General features: G+C 42.3%; 2 protein-coding genes and 1 long non-coding RNA gene across 17 annotated transcripts in view; 2 read left to right on the forward strand and 1 right to left on the reverse strand.

Moving 5' to 3' along the window:
• RC3H1 (ring finger and CCCH-type domains 1) overlaps window positions 1–5,766 on the reverse strand; it is a 67,569-nt gene extending 61,803 nt beyond the window's left edge. Inside the window, 1 exon segment of the mRNA XM_042786395.1 lies at window positions 5,547–5,766. The gene's annotated coding sequence lies outside the window, so the exon portion shown is untranslated.
• An 83-nt stretch (window positions 5,767–5,849) lies between these two features.
• On the forward strand, window positions 5,850–24,737 carry LOC116964857. Of its 9 annotated transcripts, none has more exons than XR_006164750.1 (8): window positions 5,851–5,903; window positions 6,085–6,237; window positions 6,332–6,515; window positions 7,407–7,468; window positions 8,043–8,227; window positions 15,824–16,684; window positions 18,363–18,420; window positions 22,797–24,200. It is a non-coding gene; the product is annotated as an uncharacterized LOC116964857 (long non-coding RNA). The 9 variants fall into 9 exon arrangements; XR_006164752.1 differs by lacking the exon at window positions 5,851–5,903 and adding an exon at window positions 24,224–24,737 and having other exon boundaries at window positions 5,993–6,237; window positions 22,797–23,353; XR_006164754.1 differs by lacking the exon at window positions 5,851–5,903 and adding an exon at window positions 24,224–24,737 and having other exon boundaries at window positions 5,993–6,237; window positions 22,797–22,864.
• A 579-nt stretch (window positions 24,738–25,316) lies between these two features.
• RABGAP1L (RAB GTPase activating protein 1 like) overlaps window positions 25,317–25,900 on the forward strand; it is a 255,020-nt gene continuing 254,436 nt past the window's right edge. For 2 of the 7 annotated variants that reach the window (XM_042786400.1, XM_042786398.1), the window contains exon 1: window positions 25,318–25,489. The gene's annotated coding sequence lies outside the window, so the exon portion shown is untranslated. Of the gene's footprint in view, window positions 25,490–25,550; window positions 25,630–25,900 lie in introns of those variants that run through there. The other 5 variants (XM_042786396.1, XM_042786399.1, XM_042786402.1 and 2 more) reach the window with 4 other exon arrangements.

Below are 25,900 nucleotides of genomic sequence, written 5' to 3' on the forward strand. Positions count from 1 at the left end.
GCTGTAGTAAAACATGGCAGAGTTACTCATTCAAGAACAACTGCTACAAAAAGTGAAGAGTGCTAAGTCAGTATGAATAATGTGTACTCTAAAAACAAAGCACAGAGAAAGTTAAATGCTACTGAACACTGGGAGTGTTCCACAGAAGCTGGTTTATTAATAAGTAGGTAATTGAAACCACCCCCCTCGGCATGAATTTCAATTCATTCACTTTGTAATACCTTCTCCTAAACCTCACTCCTGTTGCCCAAAACATAACTCTTAAATTTGAGTTAGAGACCAACGCTGCCTGCCACAATTTATCAAAAATAATTAGCTTCAGGTCCCTGAAGACCTTCAATGCATAATAAGGAGACAAGACTCCTGCTACTCTCCTCTAAGTCTCTGTTCAAAACAATAGGGAAGTTGAAAGTTGTAACTAAAAAAACTTTCCAACTTGCTCGCCAATTGAACTGCAGTAATTGCTAGGAATTATTTCAGTAGGAAGTTCTCAGAAGACCTTTAGAACCAGGCTACAAGCACTACTCCTCCACCAGATGATCAGCCGGAATTTTATTACGAACAACAGGCCTAAAACCGACCATACCTCAACCTTCAAATCTTATGCTAACTGGGTCTAATAAACAGAGAACCATCCTGAAAAATAATGACATTTGGAATGCCAAGATTAACATACAATCTGAACAGCCTGCTTTTAAACAGTAGTTAATTAGATCATTTTAAGAACACCTAATTAAACTGGCATAGTAGAGGGATGAGATAAACCAGATTTTCCTTGTTAAAACAAACAAACAAAAAAAAAGAAATCAGGAACCACCTGCAAGATCTAGTTTCTCCCACTTAGCACATTTCAGTTACTTCAGCTTCTTTACACTTTGTTTCTTCAGTTCTCTTGTAGCTTAAACACAATCCTGCTACAGAAGTCTCAATTAACATAAAATGCACCCTCCAAACTCCAAATGTTTGTGCAATTGAGAAATAATGCTTTATGTGAAGGATTAAACAAAAGTGGTTTTGCAAGTCTTTTTGCAAGAAATCTGTAGTGAGAGGGATCTATACAAGAACATGTCACTTATGGCTGTTTTAGCGACTTCAAGGTTGGAATAAATAATTGTCAATAAACCCTCCATCTTTTGTAATGCTGAACTCAAGACACACCTTAACACAGGATTACCTGTCCGACAAATACTCCTCTATACTCTTTGCCTCAAATTACATAGCAACCTCTGCCACAATCTATGTGAAGCAAATGAAAGATCTGTTCCTTCCTTCCGCCACACTTGTACTACTTTTCAGTTTAACTGCATAGCCTTCATTTCTTACACTGCAAAACAGGAAAAATTTAATTCTTCTGTCTGTCAAAAAAAAATCCTCTTCTTTTGCCTCTCCTCTCCACCTCCCAAATGAAGATTTTTCTCCATGCTCCTAATAATTCCTCTTTTTAGCCAGTGTAGCTAACTTTGTACAAAATAGGTAAATGCACACAAATCAGGTGATAAAGAGAGATTTTCGGTATTATTCTCCATGTGCTTCCCAAGAGCCTTCCCCTCCCGCCCCCCCCTTTCCTTCCCTTTTGTTTTTTGGAAAACAAACAGACAAACAAACAACACTAAAAAAGACCTAACATGCTGAGCAGAAGCTTTCATGTAAAAGTCTGCAAAAGATGTCCAGGCTCCTTTTTCAATGTGAATTAATGTTAAATTCTTTAGATTTTTCTAAACATCAATGGCCAGTGCTCAGAAGATGCTGCTAATTAGACAATATGCCATTTTTTATCCACATAATGCAACAACTTTCTCACACCAAGTTCAGGCTTTAGCCAGAGCTAAGAGGTACCTTCTCAAATGTAACAGTCTTGCTCACTGTTATTCTGCCAGTGCTACTGCAAATTATTGAAAGTCTGCCTACATAAAATTTCTGCAATATGTTTCTGATGTATATAGTAAACCATCTCTACATGCCGAAAGTTGCCCTACACCACATGTAGCTGCCATTCTTCTCCCTGTATTAGATAGATATCAAAGTGGAGACAGAGGGACATCCATCACACTTGTATGAAACACAGTCCTCCACAAATTCCAACAGAGCAGTACACAACTGGAACTACTTATGACAACATAAATTTGCAATAAATGATTTAGAAATCTTGATATTTATATCACAAAAGTCCCTTCCTTCTCCAGCTGGTAGCACACAACATGTTGCTACCATGCAGTAACAGGAAAGCTATTTCCTCAAGCACTCTAACCAGAAAGTCTTTTTATATCAGAAAAATCTATTTACAATAAATAAGCTGACAGGACTTCTGCACCTCCTTGCCTGTTACGCATTTTCACAAATAAAAAAACCTCATTAGAAATCAGTCAGCCCTTTGAAATGTAATATCATTTCAAATTTTGCCGTACTGGTAACCAAGAAAATGAAACTGATGCAAAAGATAACCGTCAGAGACACTTCTTGAGAAAAACAAGTGGTCAAACTAAGTGATGGGAACTGCACCTAAATCAGCACGCACTGTGGAATATCTCTGTACAGAAAGGAAAATAGCACAACTGAAGTAAATATTTGTGGTTTTTCTCAGTTATCATGAGTCCATAGACTTCAGACTGCATTACTGTAATATAGCCTACTCAGAATCCTGAAGGTCACACTGAAATTTCAGCTGGTGCAGGATGTTTATGTAATGATCTTTTCAAAACAGAAGCATCCTATCTCCACATTCCTCTATGATAACAATTTCATATTCATTACCAAGCATAGTCCAAGGCATTAACTTCAAACTACAAATTCCCTGATGGCTTATCTCTCATGTACTTAGAGTCATAAATTTTTTGGCCAGTATTACTTCTTGGGATGCTCCAGCAAACAACCACCTGATTTACTCGGTGCAGGAAGAACCACTACAAAACCACACAGGGTTTCATCTGCAAAATGATTCAGTGAATCCACCAGGGAAAAGAATTTTAAACAATGAGCAGGCTTTGCAAAAAAATTAAAAATTTTATAAAGGGTCATCTGCTTAAAATGTACCTTATAGTGGCTGCCACATATCTATTTTGAGATGCTTGAGACACCTGGGAGGTTAAATGCAGGTGAGTTATTTCCTTCTAGTTCAGCTTTACACTTCATACTGTTTGAAAGCTATAATTCCACAAGTTCTTTCAAATGGATGAAATATTTTTTCCAAGCATCGAGCATGTAAACCATATGATTTCTTGGGTGGATTAAAAAAAAAAAAGAGGCAATTATCCTTCATATTATTACATATTACAGAATGGGAAATGTCAATTCCCTAAGTATCATGAAACATCCTTTTACAGCACTGGTTAGTTATGAGATATAGACCCTAAATAAAATGGGATGTCAATCTTTATGAAAGGTGACCACCATCAGCATCACCTGAGACCTCTGAACCACATATAAAGAAATTAAGACAATATTTTAATATATATACTGACTGAATCTCAGCTTCTGTAATACTTAACAAGATTGATAATGGTTTCCACAGAGATTGCTGGTGAATCACTGGCAACATGGCAGAAGTTTCCAAAAGCAATCCTGTTAATTTCTATTCATCTGCTTTAGCATGACCACTTATTATATAATAATATACATGTAAATTAAACCCTGACCTATTAACATATGCAGTTTCTGGATTCATACATTCATCTGTTCATGGGAATATTAGTTTTTAAAATCGTCAGCATACAATGTTCTTATAATAAATTTCTAAAATAATTTGCTTTGAGCTAGTTTGGATACAAAGCTGATAAAAAAACCACCAGAAAACATGCAAATAGCTTCCCACTCATCTCCATTAAGGTTACTGCTGCTCTAAAATGATTGACAAGCACACCACTCAAGTCTCTGGTTGTCAAAACAGACTGCACTGATGGTACCTGCATTTCTAAATTTCCCTCAAAGCAGCCTGTCAAGCTGTCTGCTTTGACAGAACCTTTTCTAGGACAGGAAGGTAAAGCGATAAGCTATTGTGAGGAAAAGAAAAAGGTGCCTAACTGATAATGCCTGCTTCTATTTATATTAGTGGAAGACATAATTTCCTATCAACATTGTATATTAATGAAGAAAGCCATGGTGCTACTGGTGAAGCTTTGGAACCATCAATAAGGTACATACTCCTCCTAGAACTGTTGTTTATACAATTATGAAGTCTCTTATTAGCTTCACTGACTTCAAACACAGAAATACAGACACTTCTAGTTGATAAAATTAACACCTTATAAGCCTGAAGGGAGTAAAAAAAAGGTAAGTTTAGGAACACATTAATTTCTTCTTCATAGTATTGCTCTATAGCTATATGACACAAATAGAGTACAAAGGCAGAATTTAACAACTGCATTTCTCTTCCAAGTAGTCATTAGAAGATAGTATTGCTAAACCAGTTACAATGATTAAAGTGGCTCCAAAACAGCCTAGGTTACTTCGAACCTTCTAATCATTCTTGCAATTTTTTTTCCCCACTTCAGCCATTTTCAATATAGTAAAGCCACACAGAAAACAGTAGCTATGACCTGAGGAACAGAAGATTTTTCATTCATACTTGACTGAAATTAAACAAAATGAGAGCTACTCTGAGGAAAAAGGCATACATGCATATAGAAAAAAATAAACATTCCCATTTCCTAGGGAAATAAAAACCCATCAGCTCCCCGTTTTAAAACGACACAGGCCTCACAATGTCTTTTGAGGACAAAAACTGACACCAGGACATTCCCAGCCACCAAATCACATTAAAACGCAGCTACACCAACACCGCACTCCCGGCAAGAAACCTTACCCATACCCGCCGCGCTAATCCAACAGCTAAAACAACGCCAAGGGTGAAAAACTAGTGAAAGTAAGCGGAGTTTCTGTTTGGCTTTATCACGGTTTCTCCCCACACAGAGGGAGGCCGGGGGCCACCTCGCTCTTCCCTCAGGCGCCACAGACAAAAGAGCGACAACCCGGGGAAGAGGGGGAGGTGTCCGTGTCCCCCCCTCTCCACAGCGGCATGAGGGGGGCTCTGGCCTTATTACCCACCCCTACTGCTGCTCGTTTAGCTGTGCCGAGTGCGACACGGGGATGAGTTTTCTCTTCTTTCTAGGCACGCAGAACCCCTGAAAAAAAACCCCAGCAGACGCAGACCACACACAAAAGCCGCCTGTCCCTTCGCCGCCGTAGCCTGAGGCGATGCCGCCTCTCCCCACCCCCCACACCCCCCCCCCCGCCAGGCCAGACCCAACCGCTGAGCCCTCCCTCCGCCTCCCCCGCACCGGGGACGGCGGCCTCCGCGGCTCCCTCCCTCCACGCCCGGGGCGCTCAGAAATCGAGCCGGGCAGGAACCTGAGGCCTAGTGAGGCAGGCAGCGGTACAAACCCCAGGGGCAAGCGCAGCGCCCACCCCTCCGCCTCCTTCCTCCGGCAAGCGGGGCAGAGCCCTCCCGGTCCCGCCGAGCGCCCCAGAGGCCAACCTCGTTGTTCCCCAGGCTCTCCCGCTCCCCGCAGCCGAGCCCAGCAGCGGGGCTGCAGAGAAGACAATGTACTCACCACAAGGGCCGGGCTCCCCGCAGCGGCCACCGACCCCCCTCAGCTACGGCACACGGGGGCGGCCGCAGCGCTCTGCTGCTTCTCCTCGCCCCGGGGTCCCCCCGCCTCCGCGGCTGCTGCCGCCGCCGCCGCCGCCGCCACCCGCCGCCCCTCCACCGCCGCCGCCGCCACCACCACCGCCGCCGCAGCAGCGGCGGCCATCTTGTGCACCGGCTACCTCCCCTCACCACCGCCTCCTTCCCTTCCCTTCCCTTCCCTGCCCGCACCGCCTCGCCGCTGCCGACCGCCCCTTCCTGCGCCCGCCCCTCGGGCAGGTGGGGCGGGACTGGGGGAAAAGAGCCGAGTCACGGGCTGGAGGTGTGGGAGAACGGGGGGGGCTGAGGGTGCTTGGAGAGTCCTTTGGGCTGGGCGGCCTGGGTTCCTGGCAGGGCTGGTGTGTGTTCCCCATTACCCTGCTTTCCCTTTCAGCTTTTTTTTTTTTTTTTTTTTTTTTTTTTTTTTTCCTCTCGCTCTTTTTACCTCGTCTTCTTCCTGCCAGCGATTACTGTGGGTGCAGCGGAGCTACGGGGTCGTGTCTCTTTCTAGGCGAAGTGTAGCATGAGGAGCTCTGCGTGTTCGGAGCCCTCCCAAAGCCCCTTGCCCGCCATTTTCTCTCAGCGCCACAGTAGCGGGGGGGAAGCTTCCTCTGGTGGTGGGTACGATGCGGGTCCCCTCTTCTTCCCCACTGTGGTGGCCTCATGCCATCGAGGCTTAAAGCTTGGGATCTGTTTTGTTTTCTTACTCAGAGGGAAAAAGCCATGAATGCTGTTCTGCATCCAGGCGCGCTGTGCAGGGCAAAGGCCCTGTTGTCTTGCCTGCCAGGCCCGTGGGAAGGCGCAGAGCTGGGCTTGCTTCTGGAGAAGGGCCTCTGTACCTTTCTTTGCCTGCAGAACACATTTAATTAATCCTCGGCCTCAGCCAGCACCACAGGTAAGATGCGTTGGGGCCCCGCCAAGCCTTCCTGTATCACACAGTATCTGAACTACAGTTGGGCTACTGGAGAAATTTTGAAACGAAGTTATGAAATATCTTACGGTGTTCATGGTGACTTGCTGCATTTAGTTAGTACATACTGATAAAGTGTTTTGAGAACTAATTACCATCAGGATATTTCAAGGTAGCATCGGATTGATTCTCATTTTGTGAAAATATGAACTATGCTGTAAGTTACTAAGGGCTTTGTATTAAATTTATTTATAAATTTAACAACACTAATAGGATTTGGTGGTCCCATCCTGTTCCCCAGATCTTTTATTATGTACATGGCCAGCTGGAGGCTGTGTGGGATCAGTGCTGGTGTGAGGTCATTGTGCAAAACGCTGCACGTGGAATCACTGGATTTCTAAACACTTTATAAGGAATATGGACTGTATTAGCAGTTCAAATCCCAACTGCAGAGGACTACATGACCTTGACACACCGTTAAAACAGGGCAGTGTCAGGTCAGAAATAACCAGGCCCAGAGCCAGGGTCTTGAGACAGCACCGTGCAAAACGAAGCTGGGTTGTGACATGCAGACAGAAACATGGAAACAAGTAACAGAGCTGCATTCCTGGACATGAGGGAAAGTCTGCATAGGGAGAATTTAATTTTCAGCTCCTATTTCCGACTCTTGTATTGATTGCAGACAGATTTCCATGTTAAGAAATGCGATAGCAGCTAAATGTATTGTTTTGCTCAGTTTTACTATAGAAATTGTATCTATTATTTAGTCTTTTCTACCAAAACAATTTATGCTTATCAAGGATTAGTGCTTGAATAATATTAAAACGAGCTATTAAACGAATTTCTGAAAACAGGGTTTTCTTGTCATATTCACAGGCATTTGGGATCGTATGAACACAGAAGGCTAAGATCTTTACAAAGACCAAATTTAACTTACTGTGAGTTACAAAAGTAGTGTAAATTGGGAAGTTTAACATGGAAGTGTGAATCTTCAGCATTCTCACTGTTTTATTGTTATTTCAAGGAGATTAACAATAAAGTTTTAGAAGTCTACAAACAGAAATCATCAGAATCCTTAGTACCATCATTACATAATAAAATATCTGAATGATTTAATCAAGAGTATCATAGCCAGATTCAGAAGTCTGGGATGATCACAGATTAGTACATTATTGTATCTTTATCATTGGCATTGTAATACTTCCTACAATGCCCCAATGAAACATTGATGCCACTTGTTCTTAATGACTGTATAAATTATGTAAGAGTCCTTGTCCTGAAGCACAATATTTCACATAACCAATTGGCAAATTGCAGCATAGTTAGTTAAAAAAAAAAATCTGAATTATTATACTCCTATCTAATTATTCCTCCCTCTTGGAAATTAACTACTAAGTAGTATCTCTGCATGTTATTCTAGATCAATGTAATTATCTTCTTAATCCTATTATTCTAATTTAAAACTGTATGTACCACAGAAAGTTTTCAATCAGCAATTGTCATCTTTTTCAGACTCCTCTCCCAAATGTTTCACTAGAAATGTGAACCTCATTGATGATGTTAGTATCCTGTTCAGATGCAGAAGGCAGCACTAGGAGCTAAAAGGGTGTGTGTTCTCTGCAACCTTTGTTTAAAGTCACAGAAACTAGAAATGGTCAAGGCCTGAAGACATCCTCATACTTCCACGTTTAAAGCAGGTGATTATACACAATACATCATTCTGGTGTTTTGTTCAGTCTGGTTTTTAATACTACAATCTGGAGACTTCTTACCACTTCTTATACTTGATTCCTATATATGGTTGCTATATTGTTGAAAGGTTTTCATTTTCAAGTAGTTTATGTTTTCCCTCAGCATTTAATTCTGTTACCACTTACTAAATTCTGTTACCAGTATTCACAGGCTAACAACAATTTGCAGTATTACAATGTAGCTTTACCGCAGAACTGCGTTGTTTAAATTTAAAGAAGTGGGATTTGAAATTACTTGCGGTTCTTACAAAGTAACATTTCAAGGATGAGTACTCTAAATCGCAAAGCCCATTTTAGAGCTACATCTGAGTAAAACTTTTATAATGACTAGTCTTTATTCTGGATTTTAAAGGTTCAGAAATTTGCAGATGAGCTTGCTCTCTTTGGGAACTGATCCCACTGGGTAACTAGATTATTTTTAATGTCTGCTTTCTCCAGTTATCCAGCATTTCTTCCTGCATGACACACTGCTTTAGCATATGAAACAAAAGACAGTATTTGCTTTCAGGATTACAGTTTTCATATCTCATTTCAGCTTCTTATTACATCTGCTGTAATTTATCTCCAGTTATTCACATTGTTCTTTCTTTTATGTTTTTAAAAACCCACATAAATTAGTTTTGATTTTACAACATATCTCAATTTCCCATTTCTCCTTTTTCTTTTTTTTTCCTTCCTAAAGGGGATAATGTTTAGGCATGTTTCTAGTATTTTACATTTGTGGACAACCTAGTAATGTTCTTCAGATTATGCACTAGAAATTAATCCCTATATTAGCCTGTACAACTGAGAAAAATAGGTGAAATGTCAGTGGAACTGTCAAATGGTATTGTCTGATGATTCAATTTTTATATTATTCTTTCTATATAAAACTCGTATAAAACTGTGGTAACGGAATAGCTGTCTCCATAAAATTAAATCTTTTTTTAATGTGTTGGCGATGTTTCAGTTTGCTATTTTTAGTTATCTACGTGACCTGTAAAGCTGATAATAATGGAAAATTTCTCATTTTGAAACCTGTCTTACTAGAATGAAAGGCAAGAATTAAATATTTTTCCAACTAGCTGCAAGCATTTAAAAAAATGTCCCTGTTACTTCACACAACCAACATTCTTGCATATATCATATAAACCAAAAGATAACAAAGAAGAAAATCTTTAGCCCTCTTGTGTGCTTGACCATCAAGTTAACAAAACCTAAAATTCCTGCACTTTTATAAAATTCTACTGACAAAAGTAGAAGTCTAAACCATATTCACCCAACATAATCATTGCAAAAAACCCCAATACTCATTAAGGAGTAGGCTGAATATCGTCCAAGCCCACATAATTGAGATGCAATTTTTAGAACTAGCTATCTTAGCTTATTTTAGAATAATAACAAGATGATAGCAAAATAGCACCTTCCACTATGGAAGGACATGCTCAGTATCTTGGCCATAACATGTAAAGTTTAGATTTCCTTTATACAACAGAAACCTGAATGTTGTAAAGGACTGTGAAGGGCATAAGTGTAAAATTAATGTTCTTCCATGAATGCTTCTCAGCCATTCAGTTTGCACAAGCAAAAAGTACTATATAACCCACCAATCATTATCAGATTTGTTTAAAATTTTGTAAAAGTCTTTGGAGGTCTTTGATGCTATCAGTAACAGATCTGCAGAATATCAGTGCAATTATTAACGTGTGTGTTTTCACGCTACTAGAAGTGCAAAAAAGTCTATATAATTACACCTTGTGGCTTCAGTTGTTGTGAAAAGCAAAGAAATTATAAGGAAGGTAAGAAACTTCCCTTTGATGACTTCTCATTTGAAGTTTCACCTGACTGCCTCAGCTCATTATCTTCTTGGTTCCACTGACATTTAGAGATACAGTATGCTGACTTAGTAGTATGTGCCACAGATTCTCATGGTATTCCTTAACAGCCATTCTGCTTACATGTAATTGCCTGGTTTGCTTAAATCCCAGACCTTCCAGTGTCATTCATCAACATCTCTCCCTAAGACGACAAAATTTTGGAGCATTATAAAGTACAAGAACTTGCAGTGTGACAAGAATGGAGACCCACTTGGGAGGCTGTGAGGATATCAGATTTAATGTTTGCTGGGCAGAGCAGGGCCAAGTCAGTACTACATACTTGTTGTTCTGGTGCCCTCTGCCGAAATAGCCATCTGTGTGGCTTCTGAATCCCCCTACGGGGAGGGTCAGGAGCCTCTGCCAGGTGTCATATGCTGCCACCTCTTTATCCTGCACTTCAGTTCCTTGATTTACATCCTCTTCTATCTCAACAAAAAGCAGAAGTATGACCCTTTGTTTCCTTTCCTTCCTCCAGTGGTACCTATGTTGAAATTTGTTCTTTTCCTTCATAATGGTGTTGCATCACATCTTACAACAGCCTTTTACTGAGCTTAGGATAGTAATGTATGAGTTGAAACGATAAAGAATTAACAGAATTACATTTTATATGAATTCCAGCTCGTGCTTATGTATAAAACCAAGAACCACCTAAATTAGCAATGTAATTTTTGTTCCTTTCTGGTAGATTTCTTCATGTACTATAAAACTGAGGGAAAATGAAAGACAGGTAGAGCGATACAGTCAGAACGGGTTTTCTACAGCAAGTCAGTACCTTTGTTTAGCTGCATGTAAAACCACAGCCTTACTCTCACTTTGCAGAGGAAGCTAAATTGTAGAGGTTAAGCAAGTTTTCAGCTTCACATAGCAAGCAGTGGCAAGATGAGGAATAAACCCCATGGCCTGGTCTCCTGTTCTAACCACTAGACCTTACACATCCTCAACACTTGTGCAAGTTACATTATGACTAAACTGCTAGCTGAGTAATTTTTCCAATCAAATTTCCCAGGTAGAGCACTCTTACTACAAGTCAAAAGTAGAACTGCCTTACATCTCTTTAGTCACATCACATTTCTGCAGTAAAAAACCCCATGATTTCCAGGAGTTATTCTTGCTTAGTATCACCCATAAAGATTCAAAGGTTTGTACTAGTTTGGCTTGAGAACACCTGATGCAAGACTTGCCTTGTGCATCTTCCAACAAATGGGACTATCAATTCCCACAGGAAAATAAAGGACCACGTAAACCTTAGCTAATCCTGAAGTATGAATAACTGCATAAAGTAAGTTTAGATGTTTTTATGTTAGCGTGGATTTCAAGTAGCTACTACTTACTCAGATCTCAATTCTGCCAGTTTTAAAAAAGTATATTGTTGAGGCAATTGCAGAGGGACATTTTTACATTTCATCCCTCGGTGGATTTTGAGATGAGGCCTATAAACAAAAATCAATTTTCTAACATGTAGCTGCAGTACATGCTTGATAAGCAGTTTACAAAAAAGATTCTTTTCAGTGGAAACATATCACATTTGTTTAGGTAGGCTGAGATTATTTTCCTGAGATCATAGCAGTATGATAATTTCCTTTATTCTTTTACTAGATTCTACATATCATGTCTACTCTGACAGGCAATTTTTCATACACATAAACCCTTACGTTTTTGCTAAGGATTTCTTCCCTCACTTCTAAATTTCTTTTCAGTACAGTATTCTCAATTTCTTCTCTCTCATTACTGTACTGGTAAAAAAGCTGTAACATACCATTCTAGCAATTCAGTTTCATCAGGGAACACAGAAATTCCCAAGTTGTAAATGGTACAGTATAATTTGTTCCTGTTGTGTATGTTCATCTTGGTTTTGTTAAATTGTCATCAAGAATTACATCATTAATTCTAACCTTAATTTAACATTCCAACTATTAAATGCATTTTTAACTCGGTTAAAAAGAACACAGGTTTTGTAAAAAGTTGCTATCTCTTATTGTTAGTAAAATAACAAGATTTTTTTTCAAACTTGGTGATTTGATGATTGAAGGCTATAGTAATCTGACATGCCATGTGATGCTGCCCACTCTTCTTTGATTCCAGCAGATGAAGGAGGCAGCATTTACAGAAGAAGAAAAAGGAAATTCACATCAGGGAATCAGTAAGTTGAATGAAAAATAGTATCTAGAAGTGGAATTAGCTCTCATTACCAGACAGGACGAGATAGTATTTGCGGTTTGGCTAGTTGACTACTTTTTATGTTATTTTTCTATGTAAGGTACGATTGCTACAGAAACAACAGTTAAAGGATCAGAACATACTGTGAGCACAGATGGAGCTTACATTGTGTATACATTTGTAAGACATACAATTTAGTTTTAGCAAGAGCACCTTCAGTTTCTCAGAGATTAATGGATATTTATTACATTGTCATTGAGGCACATGGAAGGTTATGGTATGGGCAAAAGTTTTAGCCTGTTAACAAAACCAAAATATTTTGAGAAGCACACTTCCTGTTCCACTAGGGGAGTTTCTCACTCTTGTACATAAGGCCTTGGTATTTCCAGTCTATTTGTCCCCAGTGTTTTTGGTATTCCGGTGACTCTGCTGGGCAGACATGTGCTACCTGCACATAAAAACAGGACTCAAAGTAAGTTATTTGTCTTCCTTGTAAAATCCTCAGTCTTTACAACTTGCCTGTAGTTGAATGTCAGTTCAACAATTTGATGTTGGAAGGTTGTTTATGTTGCAGTTTATCACTGTCTCTCCCAGGCAGCAGCTGCTCTTATCAGTGTTTCCACTGACATGCATTGCTCTGCAAAAAAAGAGGAAAACAAACAAACAAGAAAAAGTGTCCTCTATTTTCATACACAAAACCCACCTTCTTAGAGTTCCTTCCACAGGAAGCACATATGCATATATACACTTGTTTGCATATTAAATAGACAAGATAAAACTGTTTCTACCCTACATAGGTGAGTCAAACATTGAAAACCAGTTGAGAGCACATTCGTTCACTGATCTCTCAGGTGTAAGAGCTACAACTTGCAAGTGTCAGGAGGCGAAGACTGAAACAAAGTGGCTTTGTCTTGTGCTTCTCAAGCTCACAAATCTAAAGGAGTATCTAAATTCTAAAAATCTGACCCTCAGTCTACCTTTTAATATTAGCTGCTAAATTAACAAAACCAGATACAAGCCATATCATAGAATCATCTAGGTTGGAAAAAACCCTTAAGGTCATCAAGTCTGCCCAATCATGTGATTGGGCTGTCTGGTGCCTTCTAGCTGGGAGATCCTTGATGGTCGATCTAGAATGGGTTTCTCTCGTTGCTCTTCGGGGCTCGTGCTGCCCAGTATGCGTTTCCTGGCCTCCATGTACTCCACCTCCCTTTGCACCAAGGATTTGACAGGGAAGGGCCGTCTGATGGTGGAGTTGGGATTACTAAACACACCGTTCATAGCTTCTATAAGGTCCAGGTCTGTGAGGGAGAACCTGAAGGAAAGCTGTTGTCCTGAATCAAGATCAGCACTTTAGGAGGAGATTTTGACTTTCTGCTTTCCTTCTGTGTGATCATCAGTCTTTTCCAGCCGTCTGTCGGCTGCGTCCTCCCAGCTCTTGGTGATCTCCTCTGAAAGAGTGCACTGTGACTTGGCTGAAGGGGAAGAGAAGATTTTTCCCCCTCAGCGCGGGGTGCAGTCAGCCCTTCAGCAGCCATGAGGGTCACCCAGAGCTCAAGCGCTGCCTCCCCGCCAGCCACAGCCCCATTGAGGGGGCAGGAGGCAACAGTGGGCCTGGGGTGGTAATCGTGGCCCTGAGGGGGGGGGGCAAAACTCTGGTTTGGGGAAGACCCCCTCCACAGGCCTGGAGGTGGTGGGGATCTGTACTAGGTTTGTGGCCCCCTCCTGGCTGGTGGGGGAGAAATGCCCCCTCTGGGGCAATGAATCATCCTGGGGGTAAGTGCACTCCTGAGGGGGTAACAGTGGTTTGAGGGGCAGTTCTGGCCAGGCTTTGTGAGGCTGGTGTCTCCATAGGTCCCTGCCGACAGTGCCAGGGTTGCCATGAGGCTGGGACAAGTGGGGCTGGGGGCAGGTGGGGACATGGGGCAGATCAGGAGCTTGGGGGGCAAATGTGTGAGCAGGAAGGAGGGGTGATGCTCATCCCCCAGAGGTAAATCCGCCTGCAACAACACCACCCCCCCCCCCCCCCCCCCGAGTAGATATACCTCCAGGGGCAGACACCCTTTCCCCATGTGTAGATTCCCTTGCCCTGGGGTAGATAACCACCCTGAACTCTGTATGGGGCAGCTGAGGAGGGCAAGTGCCCCCTCCCTGGCCTGGGAGGTGGGCAAATCCTGCTCCTGGGACAGAAGCCAGGGGCAGAGCTGGGGGCCACAGGGTAAATAGTTACTGCAGGGCTCAGGACCAAACTGTAGAGAAATTTAGAATAAATGGCAACTGTCAATAAATCCCTTTGTAATAAACAGAGATTAATTTTCTAATAATGTACAAATACATCATAATAGTTTATACAAATAAGCAATTTCTAACCATATATAACAATTTATAATATATTAGGGAGGTGCCTGAGTCCCCCATGGAGGGGCTGGGATTCCTTGTGCCCCTCTAGTTTTGCCAGAAGAGTCCCAGCCCCACACTGAAGACCACAGCCTGGATGAAAAATAGCAGGAACGTGTTGGCTGTGGAGATAGAGGGGACACATGACAGGGGGTCGGGGACTTGCTCGCCCCTGTCCCCAACCCATCTTCAGTGGACCCAGGTTGCCCCTGAAGGTGTGGTGTGGCTACAGGCTGAACGTGGCTCCAGCCATGATCATGAAGAGGTTTATGGTGAATGAGACCTGGAGGGACATGGGGGTCAGTGAAGGGACCCAGGCGTGCAGGGACTGGGGCTCCCAGTAGGGCCCAGGAGCTTGGGCAGGTCCAGGTGGATTCCCAGGAGGACACAGGCTTCGGGGGGAGGGGGGGGGGGTTCCCAGGGGTGACCCAGTTTTTGGTCAGAGGGTGGTGGTGGTTCCTGGGGGAGAGTTAAAAGACATATCAGTTTTGTTGTGGGGATGGGACCCATGGACAGGGCCTTGCTCAAAGCAGCCACACCAGTGTAAAATGAAGGCAGTAACTTGCTCTTGATCCAACAATATCCATTGCCTACCAAAGCCATAGCTGGTGCTGTGCCACTAAGAAAGACACGTATAAAAAAAGGGAATGCTTGTAGAATGTCAGTCCCCTTGTAATACTCCTGTTCTGCCCATCAGAAAATCCAAACCGGGACCAGGCAGCCAACAGGTTTACTGGTTTGTGCAAGATCTTCAGGCAGTAAAGGAGTGGGTCGTATCTCTTCACTGAGAAGTACCAGACCCTTCTACAACTACTACATTTATTCCAGCAAATGCGAAATGACACTCTGTAATCAATTTATATGCCGCATTTTTCAGTGTACCTATTCATCCAGGCCCTGGGTACCTTTTTGCGTTTACTTGAGGGAGAAATACAGCAGACATGGACAAGGCTTCCCCAGGGCTGCCCTGGGACCCCTGCTATCTTCTCTAGAATTTGAGTAAAAGATTTCCAGGATGTTGTGTTTTAAAAATGGATCCATTTTGATACAATATGCTGATGATTTGTTAATAGCCAGTACCTCTAAGGACTCTTGCGTAGCTGACACCCAGACCTTCCCGTTTGCATTTCAGATGTGCTGTTTCTAGATCCTGATCTGGTGCTCCGTGTAGATGGGTCCTCGTACTGTTTGAACAGCAACTGGGCTACGGATTACTCCATAACTCCTGTGAATGAAGCAGTGGGGGCTTCACCACTCAGTCCAAAGCTGAGCACACAGCAGCAGGATGGATTCCATTAACAAAGACTTGCCAGTCGTTCAAAGAAAAGGCTGTAAATATTTACACTGAATTTCGGTATGGATTTGGAGCATGCCATGCCACTGGGCAGCTATGGAAGCAGTGTGAGTGTATAACTTTTATTGTGAGTAAAGTACTGGACTGTTAAAAGCCATACAACTGCCAAAGAAACTAGCTATCACTCATCAGCCAGCCCACCCCAGCAAAAGCACAAATAGCAAATGTTCTAGCTATTGCAAATGTTCCAGCTGAAGCCCAGCACGACCGTCCTATGAGCCACTGGGCTTACAAGCAGTGCAGCAGTCTGACCTGGTGTTGCTTGTTCCTGAAGAGCTGTGTTTGACTGTTTCTGCTGAAGGAGCTGGCTCGTGGCAGAAGATTTAAGCAACCGAAAGACTCACAGGAAATATGGAGAGCAGGTATGGAAAAACCTTCCTATTTTACCAAAGCAATGCCTGAATCCCATAGCAAAAATGCAACATCATCCAGGGCATTTTGGGCATGCTGCACTATCCAGACAGTGTTAAAGAATTGGTTTGCGCCAGGAAATTATGCCACAGCCAAATAAATAACCGTGTCTTGCACACACTACCTTTAGCCTTCATGAATCTTGGCAAAGACCTCAACAAACAACAGAACTGTGGAATACGATCCGGAAGACCAATGCAACTCTCTGGAACTGAGTTATCCACCCATGTAAGTTTAGTAGCAAGAGATAAGAATATAACCCTGGTGTATTTTACAACTTCTTAGATTATTAAAATGCTGGTTGGGCCCAGGCACAGCTTGTACAACCAGTACCTCTAGAAGGGGCTCTGCACTCCTTTATTCTAGGGCATTGTGTTTGGGTAAAAGTACACAAAAGGGTAACTTGCCTCCTCAGTGGGAGGGACCATTTTTGGTATCACTAACCTTTCTCAGCAGTAAAGATGGAAAGAAGATTGAGTTGGATCCACTGCTTCCGCCTGAAGTCTGTGACCAGTCTTTGTAATTCTGTGATTATTAAATGGTGAGCTGCAGAACAGCATAGTAAATTATTGCTTCTCAAGTTTTTGGAAGTCCTCTGTCACAGGAATCTACTGTTTCATCAGACTAGAACTGCTTGGTTGCTCTTCATTTTTCAACTTCTCTCTGAAGCCTGAAAGAGATTTGTGCTCTGTTAACCTTGAATCCCATAGCCATTGCTGCTCAGCTGTCTATTTAGGTATCAGATCTTACCAACTGCCAAGTGATGGATATTTTCCTCAGAAAACAGTTTCTCACACAATTTCCAGTTCTCTTATTCAGATATTGCAGATGAAAGGGTTGCTTTGAAGGTCAGGGGTTCTCATAATAGATAGACACACTGTTGAGTTGTAGGGAAGGCTTTATTTGCCCCTTGCCTTTTGCACCATGTAAAGATAGATGTCTGTCCTGGTTTGGCCAGGGATAGAGTTAATTTTTCTTAGTAGCTAGAATAGTGCTGTGTTTTGGATGCAGTATGGGATTTGGTATGAGAAGAATGTTGGTAATACGCTGATGTTCTCAGCTGTTGCTGAGACTTCAAGGACTCTCCAACTCCCCATCTCCTGCCCGTGGGCAGGTGCACAGGAGGCAGGGAGGGAGCACAGCCAGAGCACCGGGCCCAAAGCGGCCAGTGAAATATTCCATATCATGGAACATTATGCTCACTATATAGGGGAGGGATGGCCAGGAAGGGGCTCTCTCCTGCTTCCAGGATTACGATTGTGGGATACTGGTATTTCAGGATCGCTAGCTGGGAACGGGCTGGGTATCGGTCAGCGGGTGGTGAGCAATTGCACTGTGCATTGCTTGTTTATATTTTCTATTATTGTTTTATTTTATTACGGTTATTAAACTTTTTTTATCTCAACCTGCAAGTCTCCCTTTGCCTCTCCCATTTCCAGGAGGGGGAGGCTGCGTGGGGTTTGGCTGACGACCAGCTTCAAACCACGACAACTTCCTTTCTTAGTCCTTACACCTTTCTAGGGCTTCCCTAATGAAATCCACCAATTGCATCTTACCAAAGAAGGGCTTAAAGTTACAGAAGCTTTGTGAATGTTAAGGTTCAGAAGCAGCGTTTTCAGGTAGCTTTTAGGCATGTCTTAGGTTTTTGAAGGAGGTCAGCACGTGGATTTATGGACACCTGGCTTTAAAGGCAGATGGGTATCGATGTAGCAACAGAACAGTTCTAGATAATTCAGAGAATGTGTGCAATACACACAGTATTTATGTGGGTATGGCTGTATATATACATATATAAATATGTATAGATATACTTAGTGTATGTATATGAACATCAAAGCACTTGGTGATGGGATGGTAGCATTTCCTGTCACATGTTTTTGCACTTATGTAATTTTGTTTCTTACAGGTAAAAGAAGATAAAGATCTTCTAACTCGGCAGCATGAAATGTAAGCATTGGAACTACGTAAGTGGCAGGAAATAAGATTTTACTTTGTTTTTTGAGAGAGCTATAGTCACCTGAGCAACTCAAGGAAAGCACAATTATAGTTTACATTAATTGACTGATAGATAATTGCCTACAGCATGTCAGTGAGCACCTCTGATGTTAAGTTGTGCACTATTTATAACACATAAAACAGTCGCAAAATATATAAGGAAAATCGATCTGACCACCACACTCTGTTTAATAGTTTGGTAATTTTGATACAGATTTAGACTCTATTGTTGCTTTTTCATAATGCCGTACACAAGAAAGAGAAAGATTAAAGTCACAGTGATAAGACCTCTGTAAAACCTACATTGTCAAGTGAATTTATATTACATACACAGTGAAGTGATAGTTTATGTGGCACAGCAGGTCTATGGAAGAGCAAGATAATCCTTACCAGCTTTTGCATAAAAATTACATAATTTTTCTAGCCTCATTTCAGTTAAAAATTCTACCCTGAGATACTTAAAAGTGGAAAACTGACCCTTTCACTTAGATTCTGTCATCAAATCTGATCTCAATACTAATTATAATCATCAAATGCACATTTGTCAGAAGGAGGCAGCTTCCTTGATACCTAGTCTGTTCCCCTTCCCACCCCAAAAAAGAAGGGATGCTCCTTTCATTCTAGTGACCATTTACTGAGCTGAGCCCCTCAGTTTAGCAATGCCATTTGAAGCCTGACACTCGTCAGATGTTACAGGGCAGGGCTGAGAAGGGCAGAAACAGTGCGGCCACTCTTTCCTGACACACAGAAAGGACAAGCACAATGCCTTTGCATGCTTGCAGTCCTATGTCTAGTCATACATAGTTATAATTGGCTGAAAGTCAGTAAAAAAATAAATTTATTAGGAGAAATGTAAATGTGAAAGAAAACCTTATATCCCATCTGGAACCTAACAGCTAGAAAAGTCTTCTGTTGAGCCTGCTGAGAGACGGGGAAATTGTTTCTCATCACACAGGCACAGGACATGTTGACAGGTAGAAAAAGGATTTTATATGTTCATGGTGTTATGCAGATGTCTTCAGCTACGTCTTGCAAACTACAGATCACAGCTCTAAAAACTGTGTAGCTACAGAAGGGTTGCTGCTCTTTTTTTGATGTTTAGAATCTCAGCAAAAAGGATTTTGCGTTTGTAATTAAAATTATATTATAGAATTATGCATTTCTACACCACAGGAGTCATTCTGGATGTAGTTTTCAAATGGTTCTCAACTACTGAATTGTGTCTTAATTCACCAAATTGTTATAATGTTCTTTATCATTCAAGACATCTCATTCCCTTCTATTGCTTCTCTGGATGAATATTTTATTAAAGTTACACAAGTCATCTTTTTCCAGTAATTCCTCATAGGTCTTTATATTTCTGTTATTATGATATCCTAAGTCTATAAGGTATTACTGTTCTGAAAAATAACTGCATTGCTAAATGAATCATGCAAAAGTAACAAGGAAATTAAGCCCTAAATTTGTAAATCTGAAAGATGCTAAAAGATCATAACAAATCTCATTAAAATATAGCACTAATATGTAAAAATAACAAATAGTTGTTTGATTTCTACAAAAAGAAGGTTGGTAATTTTTTATATCTCGGTAGACATGATCTCACTTTTAATTAAAATTTATTTGTGTGGTTATGCATTTATACACTATCTCATTAAAATGTCAAAATACTTCTTAGTTCTTTATTAGAAATCCAGGACTAAATTCCATTCCATCTCAGTTGTGAGTGACTGTGGGTAGTGCAGATCACTATTCTTTGTAACATAGATTAATACTGGGTTTTGAGGCAGCTAAAGGTGAAAGAATTTGGAAATTCAGTCTATAACTGTAAATTAAGACAAAGGACACATTTTCATCTTAAAAACTCCAGAAACAACATTTTGTGTGTGTTCTCTCCCACTTAATACTGCTGAAAATAAGCTGTCGCTTCAGTTGCAACCACTGTCAGATCCTTATCGATTTGCTCTGTCAGAAACTGTTCTGTACTACTGAACCACCAAATACGGGAAGCTAACAACCACATTATGAAATAGATTATCTATGTTCTGGTATTGATTATGTGGACAGCGTGTTTGTTTAGGGCTCTGTCACTGTTTAATTAGAATATTTGAAACGTACTGAACATCTTTAATGCATTGAACTTCTCCAGTTTGTATCTAGAAAGTCTCAATAAGTATCCAAATAGCGAAATGCTTCCCATGAAGTTCACGTATCCTGTTGAAGGGAATTTGACTCTATTTTACTCCTGGCATATGATGTTTGGCACCAGCCCTATGATTTTAAGGATATTAAACCTCCCTAGAGAAAAATCACTGCAGGAGCTATGCCTAAGTATTTCCTTCCAATGCTATTAGTTCTAAAGCTGTAAGAAGTTACTCACTTTTCTGGGTTTTAAAATTTACTCCAGCAGGAAGATCAGGCTTGTGTGCTCAAACGTATACTGTAAAGATCCGAGGCAAGGTCCCTGGGATAATGCTTGTGCCTAAGTTGCGGGCGAAATAGACCACAGCAGAATCAGTTATAAATGGTCATTAAAGTTCCATTTTTATTTTGGAAATTCCAATTTAACAAGAATGAAACAAACATACAAAAAGTTGCTGGGACCATTCCATCCATACAAATTGCACAGTATTGTATCCTAAAATAGATGTGTCAATATGTTTTCCCAGCCCTCCTGCCCCCAAATCTGGTGCTTTTATTCTGAACTGTATATTTTCTCCCTGTTGTGTCTGGGGATAGGCTTAATTACCTCCTAAATAGGCAATTCTTCTTCAGGCTTGTTTTCAGAGCTCCAGAGACAGACCCCGTAGCTCCCCGGTGCCTGACACAGGCACGTCTCTGGCAGTGGCAGAAGGACTGGTTGCGGGAGATGCCCATTCAGAGCACACGCCACGACCTTGGCTTTCCATTATCCTTCAGAGAAGGTTAAATGGAATTCCCTCTATCAAGACAAATATTTATAGGTGAGCTCTGTAGAGGTCAGGTTGTGGAAATTAATACACATGGACTGTATAGCTCCAATTAAGTGCGCAACTGGATTCCTTTATCACCATCTGTCCAGCAATATTACGCTTCAGCTGCCCTTAGTGGATAATGCAGCAGAGGCCTGGCATTGATTTTTTTTTCTGGGTAGATTTTAAAAGAAGTGATTTTTAATTTTTTTTTTCTCTTTCTCAACGTATGGATGTTTTAAATCTTCAGGATTTTTATTACACCTCACAGGATATTAAGGATACGAGGATTTAAGTATGCTAAAAAAGAAAGTCTTATTAAGTGTTTCAGCTTGAGAGTTCATTATACAGGAAAAAATTATTTCCAATATCAAACAGATGGGCTGGTATGTGCATTCAGTTGTCTTGTATACATACGGACTGCTTTCTTTACACAAATTCTCATACTAGAAATGACCAGACTCTCAGCCGAATTCTCATAGTCTGTACATTCACATGTCTTTGTCTTTTCAGATGTCTTACTGCACTTCTTTCAGCCATACTTGAGTATGACTCAAGGTCAAGTTGCTCAGACTTCTGGTAGTTCTTTACATTCTTCAGAGAGATGTCTCTAATTGAAAGGTGGTTCCCAAAACTGAGAACTGTTCTTCACCTGAAGTCTTTTTGAGCTCAGTGGAGTGGAAGAATTATTATGCTGCTCTTGTGTTTGACAATCTTCTTTAACGTTTCAGTAAAACAATCACATTTTTCACAACACGAAATCACTGTCGACTCATTTTCTATTTGTGAGCTGCTCTGAACCAAGACTCCTGTAAAGTAACTGCTTAGTCAGTTTGTCTCCAGCTTACATTTTTGCAGTCAGTTATTCCCAGCTATACGTAATAGTTTTCTCACCTTATTGAATTACATCCTATTTACTTCAGATCTTTGTTCCAACTCATCGTGATTTGTTTAATTCTAATTGTATCTTCCAAAATGCTTGCAGCTCTTACCTGAACAGGATATCCTCCACAAATACATTAAAAATATTTCCTATCCTATTGCACCACTGAAGCAGTTCAGGACTCAGGAAGTAAGCATCTGGAGATCTCATTTACTACCAACTTCTTATTTGATTGACACTACCTCTGGGTGCTGTTTTCTAACCATTTCACATAAGTTTCACGTAGCCAATGCTGCTCTATCCTTCTTAGGAGAGTATTAGGTGTTGCAGTGTCAGAAGCCTTGCTGAAGTCAAGATTCCATGGTTTGGTTTTGAGCTGTTGTTGTTGATTGTTATTAATCTTATCATCCAAGGCCTTACAAATCATTTGCTTAATAATTTGTTCCAGTGTTTTGCCTGATACAAAGTACAGCTGACTGGACTCTGGTTCCCATCCTTTTCTTTCTTTTTTAAGGTAGGCACCGTTTCCTGCTTCCTGGTCTCCTGGAACCCACACCAGTGATCTTTTCGGAGTTCTTGAAGGTAGTTGCTAATAGCTTTACGTTGCTGATGTTAACTGTGTAAGCCATCTGGTTACAGCTGACATTTTGGAGAAGAAGAAAGCAAAAAAACCCCAAGGCTTTGGTCTTCCTCACGTGACTTGATAATAGTTTCCTCACCCACCTGAGAGCAAGTTGGCTCTTCCCCGGTACTCTTCATGTAAGCTGCTTGTTATGCTCTATGACTCTGTGATAGTTTTAGCTTCTTTGGTATGTTAACCTTTCTGGATCTTCCCTACATATTACAATAGTGACTTCATTGTCAATTTTACTAATTTAACCTAGATTCTGCTTTTTTTCAAAAGGTGCAAGCTATTGGAATGGTTTAGATGTAGCCAGACTCTTCTCTTGCTAGCTTTCTTTCTCATTGCAGTGGTCTGTTTGTGGCCTTCATGTTGATTCTATAGGAAATGGAAAACTTTCCACAGTGTATTTCCTTAGATTTGCTGCAGTGGTGTTTGGCATTCAAACTGTGAGTTTACTGAAACTTAATTTCTTCAAGTCTGTTGGTTTGATTTTTCCTTCCTTCACTTTCGAAGAGTCATTAACTTCCTTAATGACCACCATCACTCACATAGTCTCCCAAATTCCTTTCTGAGTAGATATCTTGCTATTGCAAGTCTCATTATCACCAGTTCCTATGCTTTGGATGATTTTATTCAAATTTAAGTACCATACATTTGATCTTTTTCATTTGTGGGTTGCTAATGGGTCTTTGTTGTGACAGTGTTATTTTCCCTTCCTTTTTTCCATTATCCAAATATTTTCACTAGCTCTGTACCTTATGTTCCTTTTCTCCTATTTATGCTTCCAGAACAAACTCTACATTTCCATAGCAATAACCAGTTATGACAATTTATTCATAATTTTGGTTATGAATATAATGACTTTCAGTTCCTCCTGTTTATTACTCATATTCTTACAAAAGCTTGCAGCATCTGAGTACAATGCCAGGGGAATTTCTTTCTTATTATTCCCCTATTGTAATATTCAGTAAATAGTTCCCCTCCTCCCCCTTAATTTTTCTTCTTTCCCCACACTTTTGTGGTTTTATCTGAACCCTGTGGTGTGATAAAAATAATCTGAAGATAATTTAATTTATTCCAGCTGCAGACAGCTACGAATGATGTGTTATAGTAACAACAACAACGTGGGGGACTGCTCTAGCATGCAACTGGCTAAATAGTCCTGCCTTTCTTTTCTCAGGGAAATGCTCTCCTTTGTCTGCTCGCCTTGCCAGCTTTGGGACTGGTTTGTTACAGCATTACAATGCAAAAAGACCGTGTAACAAATAAACCATCTCTCTGCCCGTTTGCATATTCAGTATTTGCTTTTCTTACAGCATACAAACGAGCACTGAGGAAAATTAAGCGCTTGGACGTATCAACTTTTTCAGTAGCCGTGTTCTGACGGCGCATCAAAAAGATCTCCGAAATCAGACTTCTGTGGTTTTGCTGCTACAAAACCTGTAGCGGGTAACGGCCACGGGAGAAGGAGGCTCGAAGCGCTGCAGCCAGCCTCCTGGCCTTTTGCTACCCGTGTCCCTGGGACATGAGCTGTGGGAGCAGACCTGCTGTCCCGCTGTCGTCGTCGTGAGGAGCGCAGCGTGCCCAGCTCGCCACCCCCATGACGAGAAAACAACCGACACTGAGGTGCCCACGCGTGGAATCCGGCTGTCCCAGGGTGACAGGACACAGCCTTTCACACAACACAGTTACTTTACTTAAGGCTGTGGTCTGACATTCCTTAAGGTTTTGCTGATCCACATCTGAAATGGAAAGAACACAGGCAAGCTGTATAAATTTTGTGGTTAATTTAAATGTAATTTGTTTCACACACAAGACAAAAAAAAGAAACCAACAGGACAACGTTTCGTTATTTAAACGCATTTTATTTAAACATAAACAATGCCAATATTTACTTAAACATACACATATATTTACTATTTAAATATAAAATATTTGTTTAACCATACAAAACCAGCGTTGATAAGCAAACACAATCCGCCCCGTAGTGAGACTGGGGTACAAAATAAAAGGGCAAGCTTAAAAAAGTTTGTTTTGTTTTGGTTTGGTTTGTTTTTTTAAGGAGTACCACGATGCGTAGGTCACTTCCATTGTTCTGCAGTTACAGTCACGAATTTGGGTAACGTTTAGTCGCCGGCCCTTCTGCCCGCAGGCTGGTCGGTGAGGAGCCGTTTCCAGCGCGGGCGGACCCCCCGCCGAGGCGCAGCCGAGCCCGGGGGCCCGTCCGCGGGCCCGGAGGCGGCGCAGGCGGCCCCGCTCGGGGCAGCTCGCACCCCCGGTTCCTCTCGGCCATCCGCCTCGGTTCTCCCGTGGGGACCGGAGCGGCCCCAGCGACCGGACTGGGGGCGGAACGGCCGCCCCGCCCCGCCCCGCCCCGCCCCCAGGGAGGGGGGGGGAGAGGAGGGGGGGAGCGGTGCGCGCGCGCGCCCCCGCCCGCCTCTCCGCCATCCACCCGCCGCCGGAATGTGGCCGGCGCTGGCCCGGCCCTGAGGCGGCTGCGCGGCCCGACCGAGCCCTTCTCGGCCGGCCCCCCCCCCCTGCCCTGCGCAGAGAGCCGGCTGCCACCGGTGAGAGGGGCGGGGGTGAGAGGGACTCTCCTGAGGGGCGGCGGCGGGAAGCGTGGTCGGTCCCTGAGGAGAAGCGGCGGGGGGGACGCGTGTGTGTGTGGGGAGAGGCGCTGCTCCGCTCCGTGCGGCGGAGTGACAGTGCCCGCTGCCCTGAGGTAGGTGCGCTCCTCCGGCGGGCCCGGCCGAGCTGCGCGGCCCCGGGCCCCCGGAACGGCGGCGGTGGCGGAGGGAGGAGGAGGAGGAGGAGGAGGAGGCATGAGGTGCAGGGCTGGGGCGGGGGATGGTGCCGCTTCTTCGTGTTTTCTGACGTTTGCGTGGAGGGGGGCAGTTCCGTGCGCGCGGCGGGGCGCTGGGGTAGCGCTGCTTCGGGAGCAGCGGAGCCTGAGGAAAGTGGGGGATTTAAAAAACAAAGTTGTTTTCGTGGCG

Source organism: Tyto alba, unplaced genomic scaffold (genome assembly GCF_018691265.1).
Source record: "Tyto alba isolate M040663 unplaced genomic scaffold, T.alba_DEE_v4.0 Super-Scaffold_1000006, whole genome shotgun sequence".
In the NCBI taxonomy this organism is placed as follows: Eukaryota; Metazoa; Chordata; class Aves; order Strigiformes; family Tytonidae; genus Tyto; species Tyto alba.